We start from the raw sequence: 15,406 nt of genomic DNA, 5'->3' as shown, positions 1-15,406 counted from the left end.
TTATTTAGGTCAAATTGCTATTATATACTTCTAGAACTTTAACCTTTAATTCTTCTATAACTATAATCTTTAATTAACTCTAGTATGTTTGTCAACCTTTCTCTTAGATTTTACAACAATAAGCTGACTGTCTAAATACATTCCTGAAACACTTTAGAGTCTTATTAGCAGGAATAGGACCTACAAGAAGAACATTCTGGTTTCTGACCAGAATATGAGCAGTCATAATAAAAAGGGAAGGCAAAGAAGCCTTTGGACCTACTCCAATGGGTTGATCCAGGGATATGCAACCAGGGCAACTGAATCTGCTATTGGTTGTTCCTGTTAAATACCCTAATTAATCAACCTTAATACATTGCTGAAATTAAGGGCCAGGATGTGTTACATCCCCACTGGGACACCTGGAAGTTTCCAATTAATGTCTGGTTTTTACTTTACTGTTCTAACATTGATGCAAGGGTTTTGTTTGTTTGTTTGTTTTTTTTTTTGTTTTTTTTTTTTTTTTGTTTTTGGATTACAGAAAACAGGGGAATGAGAGAAGCAGAACAGGAATTGTAATCCCAAAATCACAGAACATTTTGAGTTGAAAGGGACACACAGGATCATCAAAGGAATGTTTGAACATTTACAAAGACTCCAGAATTGTAATTTTGGGTGGAGAGTCTCTCTGCTGGGAGCCTCCCAAAGGGCCCTCAGCCACTCCTCAGCCCTGGACAGCAGCAGCATCACCTTTGCAGGGCCCAGCAGGGCTCTCCTGAGCTTCCCTTGCCCAGCTGCACACAGAGACTGCCCCAGCCAGGGCCCTGCACACAGGCAGGTTTCTGTAGGGCCCCAGCCAGGGCACACAGGCTGGGATGGGCTGTGTGGGTGCTGGCAGGGAAAAGGCTCCTCTCAGGAGGGAATGTCCAGGCCCAGGGAATTGCTCAGGGAAGGAGAGGGGGCTGAAGAGAGTAGTGCTGGGGGCAGGGGGGCACTGTTGGTGTGTGGGAGATGCCGGGCACAGCTGGGCATGGGAACACTGTCCTGAGTGCCTGGCTGTCTCTGCCCTGACCTCTCAGGCACAGCACCACAACATCTTCTCTTGGTTCTGCCCTGCCCTGATATTGTCACTGCTATCTGCTGCTCTCAGGGAGGCTCTGGCATTTGCAGCAGCTGAGTCAGGCACTGCCCTTGGCATTCTTGCCAGGCAGGGCTGTCCATGGGAATGAGGTGTCCAAGCTTCCCTGGCACCTGTGGGGCTGTGGGCAAAGCAGTCCATGGGAAAGGGGAATGAGCTGAGCCCTCTCCCTGAGATCCCATCATGGGCACAGCTGGGGATCTTCTTGCGGTGCCCTTCCAAGTTCTGAGCTGCCCTCCTGGGTGCAAATCTGTGCCAGAGCCTCTGGGAGTTCCCTGAATGTCCCGCAGGGAAGGGCAGAGCTGCCAGAGCCGAGGAAATGCTGCTGGGTTTGCCCAGGGAGCTGTGAGTGTCCTTGGCACAAGGGGGTGCTGAGAACTCTACCAAGAGACCTTGAGAGAGCGTGAGATATTCAGGGATCCCTCTGCTAGGGGCAGGGACTGGTTTATCCCAGGGTGACCCAGGAGTGTGATTGTGCTCTGATTGCAGCCTAAGGTGCAAAGCCAGGGCAGTTGGGCACAAGCGCATCCAGCCCCTCACCTTCCCTGAGCCACAGGGAATCCTTTGGCTCTCCCATCTCTCAGTGGCAAACTCTGAGTGCAGCCAAAATGTTGGAGATTTCTGACCTCAGAGAGCCAAGAACAATGTGTGGGGAGGAAAAATATTCCTAAAAACAACTCCTGCCATCCATGTCTTATAGAACTGCGAGTGTAGATGCTACCAAGCCTTTCTGCATTCAGAGTGATTGCCTTCACAAATCCTTAATATCCAGCCTTGCTCCTCTGCCACATGGCCACAAACCCAGGGCAGTGCAGCAGAGATGGCTCCTTGAGAGCCCCTAAGCACAGGCCTGGCTGCTCCCGGCAAACTCAGCCAGAACAGCTGGAGCTCAGGCAGGGACCTGGGTGAAGGTTTTACCAGAGCAGGAACAAGGCTACAGGGACAGTCTGCAGGTAATGGATCAGGTTTGGCTCAAAGCAGCCTCTCCTGACTTTTCACTGTCCCTTCTCCATGAACAGGTCCCCATGTGCAGCCCCAGTCAAATGTCCAACAGCAGCTCCATCAGGCACTTCCTCCTGCTGGCATTGGCAGACACGCGGCAGCTGCAGCTCCTGCACTTCTGCCTCTTGCTGGGCATCTCCCTGGCTGTCCTCCTGGGCAATGGCCTCATCATCAGCGCCGTAGCCTGCAGCCACCACCTGCACACGCCCATGTTCTTCTTTCTGCTCAACCTGGCCTTCAGCAACCTGGGCTCCATCTGCACCACTGTCCCCAAAGCCATGCACAATTCCCTCTGGAACACCAGGACCATCTCCTACAAAGGATGTGCTACTCAGGTCTTTCTGCTGATCTTCTTCATGGGAGCAGAGTATTTTATCCTGACCATCATGTGCTACGACCGCTATGTGTCCATCTGAAAACCCCTGCATTATGGGACGCTCCTGGGCAGCATAGCTTGTGCCCCCATGGCAGCAGCTGCCTGGACCAGTGCCTTTCTCAATGCTCTTCTGCAAACAGTCAATACATTTTCCCTTCCCCTGTGCCATGGCAATGCCCTAGGCCAGTTTTCTGTGAAATCCCTGCCATTCTCAAGCTTTCCTGCTCACACTCAAAGCTCAGGGAATTTGGGCTTCTTGTGTTTTCCATCCGTGTAACATTTGGGTGTTTTGTGTTCATTGTTTTCTCCGATGTGCAGATCTTCAGGGCAGTGCTGAGGATCCCCTCTGAGCAGGGATGGCACAAAGCCTTTTCCACCTGCCTCCCTCACCTGGGCGTACTCTCCCTTTTCCTCAGCACAGGCACATTTGCTCATCTGAAGCCTTCCTCCATGTCCTCCCCATCCCTGGATCTGGCCATGTCAGTTCTGTACTCAGTGGTACCCCCAGCCATGAATCGCCTCATCTACAGCCTGAGGAACCAGGAGCTCAAGGCTGCAGTGCGGACAATGACGACTGGATGCTTTCAGGAACATTAAATGTGCTGGCCAATATCTGCCAATCACTTGTAATAAAAGTCATCATTGATACTTCTTGTTGGTTTGGTTGTGGTGGTATTTTTTCCTTCATTGTAGGTATTCATATTGTCCACAAACAAAAGCCATTCCTTGTGTAATTTCTCATTTTGTTTCTCTCCACCTGCCCTGTGGCCACAGACTGTATCAATGAGGGGTTGCCCTCTTGGTGGCTTTAAAGGAACTAAAGGAGCTCCCAGCAGAGTTTTCTGCAGACATGCCCTTGTGTTGCTTTCTCTGGAGCTGCAGCAGCAATGTCTGTGTGCAGAGCTGGGGGCAGATCAGTGCTGGCCCAGCAGCTGTGCCCAGCAGCAGCAGCACTTGGTGTTGCCAGTGCTGCTGCCATGGCCCTGCCCCGCTGCCCTGGTAGTCCTGGTGTTGCTGTAGGGCCTGAGTGCTCTTGGGGCCAGGCACAGTCCTGGGGGTGGCAGTGCCGGGGCTGCAGCAGGGACAGGCCATGGGCACTGCTGGGGCAGCACTGACGCCTCAGGCCAGGGCCTGAGGGCTCCAGGCTCCTTGCCCAGGCTCTCTCCAGAACATGGTCAGGCCAATGCTCAGCACAGAAAAGCCCCATGAGCAGCTCCAAGCTGGCCGTGGGCAGGCTGGGGGCAAACAGCATGGCTGGGGCTCTGCAAGGGCCCTGGGGCAGATGGCAAGGAGCAGCAGAACAGGGGCTGATCCATCCCCAGTGCACTGGACAGCCCAGGGCAGCGTCCCAGAGCGTCCTCATGGAGCTGCCAACAAGATCCCCCCTCTGCAGCCCTGGCCTCTCCCTGAGCTCACACAGGTGCCCCATCCTTGCAGGCACAGACATGGCAGCACTGCCTCAGGAGCCTCTGTTTGCATTGTACAGAGCAGGCAGGAGTACCCCCCCATGCTGTTGGTGTGGGGACATGAACATGAGGGAGCACAAATGCCATCAGCCCCTGGGGCCAGCAAGGGCTGGGGGACACCCAGGAAACCACTCAGCTTTGCCCTGGCCTCTGCAGTCAGCCAGAAAGTTAATTCCCATCAGCTGGGAGTTTTCTGTGCCACTGCAGATGCTGTTGCTCAAAGCCAGGGCTGCCTGGCAGCAACCCCAAACTGCCCTCAGCATTTCCTTGACTTTACCTTTGCTTTTTTCACTCTTCCTGCTGCAAATTTCTTCCTATTGCCCAGCCCTGTTCCCTCCCCTGCAAACAGCCCATCCCTGCCTGCCCTTTCCTCTCTGGCCCCACTCCCCATTGCAGTTCCTTACTTGGCCCCATGGGAACATCCCTTGGGGAGCAGGATCATCCTACAAGTGCTGCAGGGATTGTCTGCTCCCTTGCCAGAAGCACCCCAGACAAGGGGGGCACATCTGGGCTGCTGTGTCTGGCTCTGGCACTCCCTGTTCTGGGCAGTGAGGAGGAGCTGCAGAGGTTCTGCAGGACTGACAGGATGGGCTTTGGGCCTGTGAAGTGAAGCTGAATAGCCTAGGCTGCTGCAGCTTCTGAAGAGGAAGCCCTGGGCTCCTCCTGCAACTGCTCCAAGGGTGGTTTCAGAGAATGCCAGAATCAGCAAGGTTCGAAAAGTCCTTGGAGATCATCAAGTCTGACCCATGGCCTGACACCGTCTTTTCTCCCCTGGGCCTCCTCTTCTCCCGGATAAACAACCCCAGCTCCTTCAGCCACTCCTCACAGCTCTTGTGCTCCAGACCCCTCACCAGCCTTGTTGCCCTTCTCTGGACACGCTCCAGCCCCTCCACGTCCTTCCTAAATTGGGGGCCCAGAACTGGACACCGCACTGGAGGTGCTGCCCAGCCAATGCTGAGCACAGGGGAAGAATCACTGCCCTGCTCCTGCAGGCCACACCATTCCTGATCCATAGGAGTTCCATGAGTTGCATGAGGGAATTTGTGGGGAGGGAGTGGGGACAAAGTGTGATTGATTGTCAGCCATAAAGGGTCTTGATTTTCATATCTGTTCCATAGGATCAGGAATGGTGTGACCTGCAGGACCAGGGCAGGGATTCTTGATCCATTGGCCTTCTTGGCCACCTGGGCACACTGCTGGCTCATGTCCAGCCTGCTGTCCATCAGTCCGTACAGGTCCCTTTCTGCCTTGCTGCTGTCCAGCCACTCTGTCCCCAGCCTGTGGGGCTGCAGGAGTTGTTGTGGCCAAAGTGCAGGATCCGGCACTTGGACTTGTTAAACTTCACCTTGTTGGATTTGGACCCTGGATCCAGCCTGTCCAGGGCCCTGTGCAGAGCCCTCCCACCCTCCAGCAGATCAACACTCTCAGCCAACTTGGCGTCCCCATGGTTCCATGAGGCCCCAGAGTGTCCCAATGGTCTCCATGAATCCATGAGGCTTCCCAGTGTCACAATGTCCCTTTGCTTCCATGGGACCCCTAAGTGTCACAAAGGCCCTTGAATCCTTGGGCCCCGCAGTGTTACAATGGCAACGTGGTCCCACCAGGCTCTGCAGTGTCACAGTGGATCCTTGTTTCCATGAGGTCTGGCAGTGCAGCAATGCTCTCCTTGGTTCCACAGTGTCACAATGGCCTCTTGGTCCCAAGGGCTACCACAGTGTAAAACATGTTTCCTTCATTCCATGAGTACCTGAGGAGCAACACTGGCCCCTTGGTTCCATGGGACCCTGCAGTGTCACCATGATTGATCATGACACCAGGTCCTATTTTGTCACAATGCGATGCAGTGTCCCAGTGGCCTCTGTGGTTCCAGGAGGACCCAGACTGTCACAATGGACTCCTTGCTTCCACTCAGCCCCACTATGTCACAATGGCCCCTGGCTTCCCCAGGGCCCTGCAGTGTCACAATCATCAGAGAATCAACCAGGCTGCAAAAGACCTTGGAGGGCATCAAGTCCAATGTGGGACCCAACACCACATTGTCACCCAGACCATGGCACTGAGTGCCACATCCAGTCTTTCCTTAAACACTTCCAGGGATGGTGACTCACCCACCTTCCTGAGCAGCCCATTCAAATGCCCAATCACCATTACTGTGAGGAATATTTCTTACTGTCCAGCATAAATGTCTCCTGGTGCAGCTGAAGGCTGTGTCCTGTTGTCCTGTCCCTGTTCCCTGAGAAAAGAGCCGGACACCTACCAGGCTGCAGCCTCCTGTCAGAGTTTTGTAGAGAGTCATAAGGTCTCCTCTGAGCCTCCTCTCCTCCAGGATAAACAACCCCAGCTCCCTCAGCCACTCCTCACAGGACTTGTGCTCTAGAGCCACCCCAGCCTTGTTGCCCTTCTCTGGACATGCTCCAGCCCCTCCATGTCCTTCCTAAATTGGGGGTGCCCAGAAGTGGACACAGCACTCAAGGTGCTGCCCAGCCAATGCTGAGCACAAGGGAAGAATCACTGTCCTGCTCCTTCTGGCCACACCATTCCTGATCCATAGGAGTTCCATGGGTTGGATGAGGGAATTGATGGGGAGGGAGTGGGGACAAAGTGTGATTGATTGTCAGCCATAAAGGGTCTTGATTTTCATATCTCTTCAGACTGCATTAGAAGGTGTTGGGGGTCATTATATATTGGACATTGCTGACAACCATCTATAAGAGGAAACGAAAACAGGACAAAACAGTTCTCTCTGCATTGTTTTCAATACAATATAGTCACATTAAATAAACTACTGAAATCTCTTCAATTAACCAGTGAAGATTTGAACATTTAAATTACTGTTGGGGTTTTTTTTGTTCAGGTGTTTTGAACACGTATATATGAGTCTTTTTCAGTGAATTCCTGAAGAGCTCAAGAAAGAAGAGGCTTCTGGAATAGCAAAATTCATTAGCAACCTCCAAGTGACTGAGGATCCATCCCCATCAGAGCAGCAATGAACAGAAATGGGCACAGCTTTTTGGCTGCCCCAGCTTTGGCATGGGCCCTGGGCCTGCAGCAGGAGCAGCTCTTGAGGGCCCCAAGGCTGCGGCTCTTGTGCTGCCCTGGGCAGATGGGATGGCAGCAGGGGCTGCAGAGCTCTCAGCACCTCAGCCAGAGGGGAGCAGGGCAGCCAGGGAGCCTCCTTTGACCTTGGCCAAGCACCTTCTCCCATGGCTGGGACTGAGTCCTGTGGCAGCTGCAGCTGCTGCTGTGCCCTTGCCAGGGGCTGAGGCCATGGGGCCAGTGGCCAGAGCAACCTGGCCTGAACAGAGCTGTGGGGCCAGAGGTGGCTGGGCTGGGCTGGGTTGGGCTGGGGAGAGGCCCTTGGTGCTGCCTAGAGCTCAGGGCAGCTGGCAGAGCTTGCAGGGAGCTGGGCTGGGCTCAGAGAGCCCGGCCCGGAAACCATCAGTGTCCATCTCAGCCTGGCTGGGCGTGCAGGGGCAGGACTCAGGCCAGGCCTTGTGGGGCAGGGCCAGCGCATGTGTAAGGCATTACAAACAGGCAAGTGGCCCATAGAGGAGGCTGCTCTGTGCCCTTGGTGGCATGGACAGAGCAGGGAGGGGACCCAGGACATTTGTCAGTGCCAGCCTCTGTGCCCATGTGTTGGCAGCCCTGGCAGCTGAGCCCAGCTTTGGCCTGGGCTGAGTTTGGCTGTGGCCCAGCTCCATCCTCCTGCAGGGCTCAGGCCCTGATCCCAGCCATGGCCAGCCCTGGCTGCCTCTCTGCTGGCCCAGAGGTCGGCAGATCCCAGGGCAGGGCTGTCTGTTCAGCCCCACAGGTGCCACGGCTCTGCAGGAGCTGGCAGAGGCTGCCCAGCAGGGAGGCCATGGGGCACACCTCAGGGCACAAGTGGCACTGCCTTTTCATGGGCACACAACTGATGTCTGCCTGGAAAGGGGCACAGGTTTTAACACCATTGGTTTCCTAATATACAAGCATATTTTTATTATCTAGGTCATTTAAATACATTTACAAAATGGCAAATTTTTCCCGCCAGGAACAGGAATTTCCTGGATCTACTGGATCCTTTTAGTGATGGCAGGAGAAGAAATACTGATCTTCACCTCTGCCTTTGCCATCAATATTCAGTCTAATATTTCATGACACTCCTTCCTTCAGATGTTTCCAGGTCTCCTGGATAAATGGCCATGTCGAAGGACATCTCTTCACTTGACCAGCTGGATCTATTTCCCTTTCATTTCTCCCAGATTTCCTCCTCCAGATGCTTTCTGGTCATTCAAGTGCCTCTCAATTGACTGGCTTCAGGCTTTGAACTTCAGGAAGTTGCCCAATCTTTCTAAAATTCCAATTAATATCACATTAGTCAATATCCTAATTACATTTATATCTATCCTAGAACTACCTTTTTTTATGTCTTTGTCTAAAACTCTTCCTGTACGGAAATCCCTGAGGATTGGGGGACATGTCATATGCTGCTGGGACATCCCAGGGAGCTGAGGGAAGAGCTGTGATGGTTATTAAGCTGTTCAAATATTCAATTTGTGTTTGTGTGCAAGAAACCTTTCTGTGCCTCTGAGTGTCACCAGTCCCTGAGCCCAAAGGACACAAACCTGATGAATTGTGGTTCCCACTGCAGGGGCTGCACTTGGACCTTGGCTCTGCACGGGAGAGCTCTTCATCCCCTTTCTCTCTTTTCCTCCCTCTGTGCATGGAGGGAGCTCCTGACTTCAGCCTGTGACTCGGGTGTGCAAAGTGCAAATCTGGGCAGAATTGGGGCAGGAAGGGTTTGGGGGGACCTTGGGATCTGTGCTGGGCACAGAAGGTGTTTTCCATTGCTACGAGACTGTCTGCTGTGGAAAGTGAATTCAATATCCAGCAGAGGAATGACTTTTGCATTTGATGGAGCTGTGTCTTCCCTTGGCTGTGTTGGCTGACAATAAATGAACATCCCTCTGTGTCTCGGGCAGCTCCTTCTCCAAGGGAAGCAGGTGGGAGTTGGAGCCAAGGAGCTGAAAGCTGCAGGTGCAGCCTGGGCTGGAGGGAGCTCAGATTTGCACAAGGCTGCTCTGAGTGCCAGGGCTTGGATGGGGGAAGAGGGGGGGTGGGGGTAGGGACAGAGTCTGATTTATTGTCAGCCATAAAGGGTCTTGATTTTCATATTTATTCCAACTGCTTGAGGAGCTACTTGGATTCTGTGTCAGCTGGAGATTGCACATATCAATTTATTAACAGGGAAACAAAAATAAAAAGGACCTAAAATAATCTTTTCTCACTGTCTTTTTAAATATCATGTTCACTTTGAATCACTACTGAGATCTACCTAACCACAAACGATTTGAAAATTAAAATCAAATTATTCCCAGAGGCTTGGCTTGTTAAAGTGTTCTCAGTGTTAATGAGCCCTGGGACACTGAATTCCTGCACTGAAGATCTGCAGGCTGAACAAGCCTCTGGAGCAGGAAAATTCAGCAGCAGCCTCCAAGTTGCTGAGGATGTCAGCAGCCCCCACTGAGGCCATCCCTGCCCAGAGACCGTGGGGGAATGGGCAGACAAGGAGAGCGTCCCTGGGGCTGGGGCAGCACAACTCAGAGGCACCAGCGGCTCCAGCTGGGCAATGGAGTGTGGAATGTGGCTGGGAAAGCCCTGCCTGGGCTGTGCCAAGCAGGACAGACAAGCCCTGACTCTCACCCCCCAAACAACTCTGTCAAGGAGACATTTAAAAGAAGTTACAATTCTTTGTGTACTCTGAGTTGGATGTACTGGAGAAATACCAACAGGAGATTCTCAGAAGCTCAAAACAACAAACCAGAAACTTGACTGGCAACTTTAGAAAATCAAAGAAATTTTGGCAACATGTTTAATATGACATTCAATCAACAAAACCACTTCTCAAAGTAATAACTTGGCCCATTCATCTTCACAAATTCTAAGACTACTAAATTTTAAGTTAATATCTGCAAGAGGACAAAATCAGAAAAAGTATTTATCTGTCTCTCTCAGACATTGAGAAAGAAAAAAAAAAGATTTGGAGAAGCGCACACACACAGCTACCAACTCCTGGATTCCAGCAGTGTTCAGATGGAAATTCCAAGAGGAGGTAGGGTCAAGATAAGTTCTTGCCTTGTGGTCAGCCTTAAATACCCCTTTGGTCTTCCTGGATCCTTCCCCCAGCTGAGCCTTGGGCTCATTTGGTCACTCAGGAGCTGGACTGGGGGCTCCAGAGGTGGCTGTGGAGCACTGCCTGTGCTGTGTCAGAGACTGGCAGACACTGCTGGGCTGGGATAGAGGCTCTGGGGTGACTGGGGTTCCAGGGAAGGGCAGGGCTGGGGTTCCAGGGCAGGGCAAGGCTGGACCTGCCCCTTCCTCCCCCACACACAAAATGTTTTGAGCCAAAAATCTCCTCCAGTCTGTCACAATAGGGAAGGATGGAGGTGAATTTCCAATTCTGGCCATGGGCACCTGGATAAGAAGGACAGGTTTTTTCCATAGGAGGGAAAGCATGGAGCCTCAGTGTTTCAGGAGCAGATGAGAAGAGACCCTCAACATGCCAAGGTAAGCTGGCCCAGTCAGGCAGTCCATGGGAGGCCAAACCAGCCAGATCTGTTCTGTGTTCCCTTGGTTTTATGGGGACCCACAGTGTCACAATGGACCCTTGGTTCAATGGAGTCCCAGAGTGTCTCAATAGCTCCTATGTTCCAGAAGGCCCCAAAGTGTCACAGGGGTCTTAAATCATTCCATAAGCCCTTGCAGTGTCACAATGGTCTCCATGGTTCCCCAGGCCTCACAATGTCATGAGACTCCTCTGTTCCATGAGCCCTGCAATGTCACAATGGACTTTTGAACCCTGGGGGTTTGCAGTGTCACAATGGTCTCCTTTGGCCCCACAGTGTCACAATGGACCATTGATGTCAGGACGTCCATCTGTGTCACCCTGGAGCTTTGGTTCCATGCAGCCCTGCAGTGCCACAAAGGCCTCTTGGTTTCATGATGCCCCAGAGTATCACAATGGTCCTCTTGGTTCTGTAAGGAACCCCAGGGTCACAATTGTCTCACTGGTTCCATGAGGCCTCATAGTGTTACGGATGCTTTGCTTATTCCCTGGGGCCTCATAGTGTCACAATGGTCTCCATGATCCCATGAGTCCTCTCCATGTCACAATAGCCACTTCGTTCCATGAGGCTGTGCAAGTGTCTTATTGGTGTCTTCATCGTTCCATGAGACCTTGCAATGTCACAATGGATCTTTGGTCCATGAGGTCTTATAGTGCCACAATGGCCCCTTGGTTCCACATCACACCAAAGTGTCACAATGTTCTCCATAGTTCCATGAGGCCTCTCAGTGTCACAATGATCCCTACACTCCATGGAGCCACAGAGCGTCAGTACATTCCCCTTGGTTCCATGAGGCCCAGAAATGTCACACGGCTCTCTATGATTCCATGAGGCCCCACAGTGTCACACTCTTCCCTCAGTCTCACAGGGCCCTACAGTGTGACAATGGTCCCTTGGTGTCACCGGGCCCCACAGTGTCATAATGGTCCCCTGGTCTCACAGGGCCCCACAGTGTCACAATGGTCCCTTGGCTCCATGGGCCCTGTGCTGCTGCATTCCCCCCTTCCCTTCTCAGGCCGCCCTGCCAGCTGAGAAATGCTCCTTGGGCCTCGGCCTTGGCCAACAGCCCCTGGGCTCAGCTCCTCTGCAGCTCATTACAAACACTGTCTGCTCCAGGCACTGCTGCTGCCAAACCAGCTCCTGGTTTCTGTAGGAGCAGCACTGGGAACTGTTTTTGTTCCCTCAGTGGCACAACATCCCCGTTCTCACACTGCCAAAGAAAGCTGCTGATGCCAAGTGCGGCCAGGATGAACCATTGCTGGGACTGAAGCCCCTCTCTTGGGGCCCTGCACACAGCGCTCCAAAAGGAGCTCTTGGAGCTCTCCTGGGCCAGCGACTCCCTCTGAGTGGGGCCTCTCCCAGCCAGGAACTCTCCCGTTTGCTGCACTCGGGGATCCTGAACAACAACAGAGCCTGGGCCGATCCCCCCACTCCTCCAGGCTCGACCCTTCACCCGCTGGGGAGATGCCAAAGGATCCAGAGGGAGCATTTCCTGCCCTCAGGGGAATTTCTCCCAGGTGCCTTGCACTGACTCTTTGTGTCTGTGTGCACACAGGAGTGCTTGTGCTGGGGAAATGTGGCAGAAATGCTGCTCTCTGAGGGGTTGGATTGCCTTGGATAGCTGAGTCAGTCAGCTATCCAGATATCAGTAAGTAAGATTAAGTCATGAGGTAGAAGCTGTTAAATGCTTCTGAGAGTTGTTCTTTTCGAAGTTGTTAAGTTTATTTAAGTTATGTGATAAGGACTGTAAAGTGTTATTCCTCTAGTAAATTGCTAAGTCATAGGTTTTAAGTTAGGTTAAATAGTGCAAAGTGCTGTTCTTTTGCTAAATTGTGAAGTTAAAGGTATCAGTTAAAGTTAAGGTATAAGTTAAGTCCTGTGAAGTTTGAGCTCTGCTAAGCTTTAGGCCATATTCCTTTTATCCTTACCCTCACTGTCCTTGTGTCACACACACACATATACACACACACACACGGACAGTTCTCGCTTAATTTCTGGTTTGATTGACTGGATTTTGTTTGGTTTTGTGGTTGCTTTGTTTCCTTGGGGTGCCTGAAGTGTCCAGTCAGGAGCAGAGTGACCCTTGCCAAGGAACTTTGTGCTGCTGTCCCTTTATATTAAATCTGTTTTTTTCTGATCCCTTGCCAGAGATTTTTTCAACACTCTCAAGCCCTCGTTGGTAGCAGGGTGAAGGAGCTCTGGCCCAGGCTCTGGCCCTAGGGGACACGGGGACGCTGCCAGGGGGTCCCTGTCCCCCGTGCCACCCCCAGGGCCCCAGCCCCCCGTCTGCGTGTCAGGCTCTGGGGTCGATCTCGTGGAACATCCTCTGGGGGAGGCTGCAGGGCTGGGGGCAGGGGGACCCGGGGGGACAGGGGACCCTGCTGTGCATGAGCAGGGTTGGAGTGCGCTGGGGGGAGCTGTGAGGGGGGGCGGGGCAGAGTGACCTCCCCAGGGACCTCACACAGCCCCTGTGATGTCACACACATCCTGTGATGTCACAGAGCCCCCAGTGATGACACACAGCTTTTTTGCGGTGTCACACAGCCACCTGTGATCTCGCACAGCCAACTGTGATCTCACAGCCCACTCTAGCATGTCACACAGCACCCTTGTGATATTACACAGCCACCTCTGGGATGCCAGCCTGGAATGTCAGGCAGTTGCACTGTGATGTCACAAAAGACTCTGTGATGTCTGAAAGCCACAATGTGATGTCAGAATCTGTTCTGTGATGTCACCACCTTCTCTATGATGTTACACAGCCACCCAGTGATGCCACAACCCATTCTCTCATGTCACAGAGCCACCCTCTATGATGGCAGGATCTCCTCTGTGTCCTCACACCCTACTCTATGATGTCACAGAAGCTGTATGATGTCACAACTCTCTCAGTGATGTCACAAAACCATCTCTGTGATGTCATACTGTCATAAGTAGAAAAGTTGCCCATTTTATTAAAAGGTTGCAGAGTTCACAGGTTGGGCCATTTCCTGCCAGGGAGGAGTTCTAACTGTTTGTTGTTGTAATCACCTGTTGTTAAGAGTTTTTCATTTACTACCTGTTGTTGAGGGTTGAGAATTCCCCTTTTTGTCGAGTGGCACCTTGCTGCTTCCAGGAGGATGGCACTCAGGACGCTGAAGAGGAGGGGACAACCAAGTTGGCATGCAAATGACATCGGGGTTGGCATGCAAATGAGGAAGCCCCTCATGAAACCTAGCCAAAAACCCCTAAAAACAACAAACCAACATGGAATTGAGGGATCAAAGTGATGTCTAGACGTGAAGAACAGAATCCAGTGTCCACTAAGACCCTTTTTTTCCCCTCATCCTAACCTAAAAACATGTTGGCTGGAAAGAGGACCTCGAATGTCTGTCATGGGTTGACAGCCTTTATCTCAATATCGTGTGTTGTGTCTGGCAGCTGTGCCTTTTCTCTCTTCCCCCCCCCAGCCCCAGGCCGTCTTGCTGTGGCGGGGCGGGGAAGAGAGGGGGGGAGTGTTTGACCAGGCCTTTTTGCTTTTGGCTTTTTGCTGCTTGGCTTGGCTAGCCGCTTTGCTTGCTTGCTTTCTGCTTTTTGCACTGTTTTTTTTTTCTTTTCTTTTGTTCCCTCTTTCTTACCCTCCCCTGAAGATACTGGACCGGCTCCGGACCTGACCTGAGACGTCCAGGACACCTGGAGCTTGCAAGAGAAGCCTGGCGCCCTCACCACACAGTCTGTTTCTTTCCTTTTCTTGTGTTGGGGAGTGTTCTTTTGTTACTTGTAAATAAATAGGTTTTGTTTTCCACTTTGCTCCTCTGAGAAATTCCTTCCCGAACCTGGTGTTGGGGGAGGGGTGGTTGGAGGTTTGTTTTGTTTGGGGGGCTCCCTTTTGGAGATTTCCCCTAATTTATCCGAAACCAGGACATTGTCAAACCAAAATACTGGGAATCTCCTGGTGCTGTGATGAGGAAGGAACCCCCAGCTTTGCCTGCAGACCAGTGGACAAATTGGACTCTTTCTCCTCCTCTGTGCCACTCCTGGGGGCAGTGGCAGTGTGAGACCCATTGGATCACCCTACCTGAGCTGATTTTTAATGAAGACATTAAAAAGGAGAAAGAACTCCTGCCCGATTTATTTAGTTTATATTAAAAAAATACATTTTTAGGAACCAAAAACATTATTGGTGGTTGGTTCTAATAATATAATTGTCTTCATTGATTCCTTAATCTCCATTGGCTATTTATTTATTCCTCTTTATGGTAACTAGTAATATCTGTGTCTTTTTGTCATCTTTTTTATCATCTTTTTCATGATCTTTTTCTCAGAAAGGGTCAAGGGAGGCACTTTGGGGTCCCTGGAGACATTTCTGGGGCACATTTGGGGCAGTTTCAGGTCTGGGGAGGGAATTCAGAGAGAATTTGAAGGTCTGGAGGACACTTGGGGGAGCCAGGTGGGCACTTGGAGGGGAATTCAGGGATTCCGGGGGACAGTTCGGGGTCCGGGACAGCACTTGGAGGTCCAGGGGGGCCCTTGGAGGTCAGGGAGGGGAATTTGGGGCCCTTCGGGGTCTGGGCTGGCCCTTGGGGGGCCCTGACGGGCTTCTCTGGGGCGCGGGGGGTGATGGAGTCGTAGGCGCGGGTCTAATACTGTTTAACGAGGCCGCAGAGCATCACGAGAGTTCGAGGCACAGCTGCAATAGCTCTTGGTGGGAAGTGCGGGGCATGATGGGAGATGAAGTCCCAGCTAGAACAACACAGGACGTGCGCCGCGGAGCATGATGGGAGCCAAGGTCCCAGGAGTGGCTCCAACGCTTTGTTTGGGGGTCCGGGAAGGCTCCTGGGGGACACTTCTGCGTCCAAGC

At 52.2% G+C, this 15,406-nt stretch overlaps 1 pseudogene; it reads left to right on the top strand.

The window, feature by feature from the left end:
- Positions 1–2,160: 2,160 nt before the first annotated feature.
- LOC134429051 (olfactory receptor 14A16-like) overlaps positions 2,161–15,406 on the top strand; it is a 76,138-nt pseudogene continuing 62,892 nt past the window's right edge.

This window comes from Melospiza melodia, chromosome 25, assembly GCF_035770615.1.
Source record: "Melospiza melodia melodia isolate bMelMel2 chromosome 25, bMelMel2.pri, whole genome shotgun sequence".
Taxonomy (NCBI): Eukaryota; Metazoa; Chordata; class Aves; order Passeriformes; family Passerellidae; genus Melospiza; species Melospiza melodia.
The sequence above is the reverse complement of the archived record's forward strand: the minus strand, read 5'-3'. Positions and strand labels throughout refer to the sequence as shown.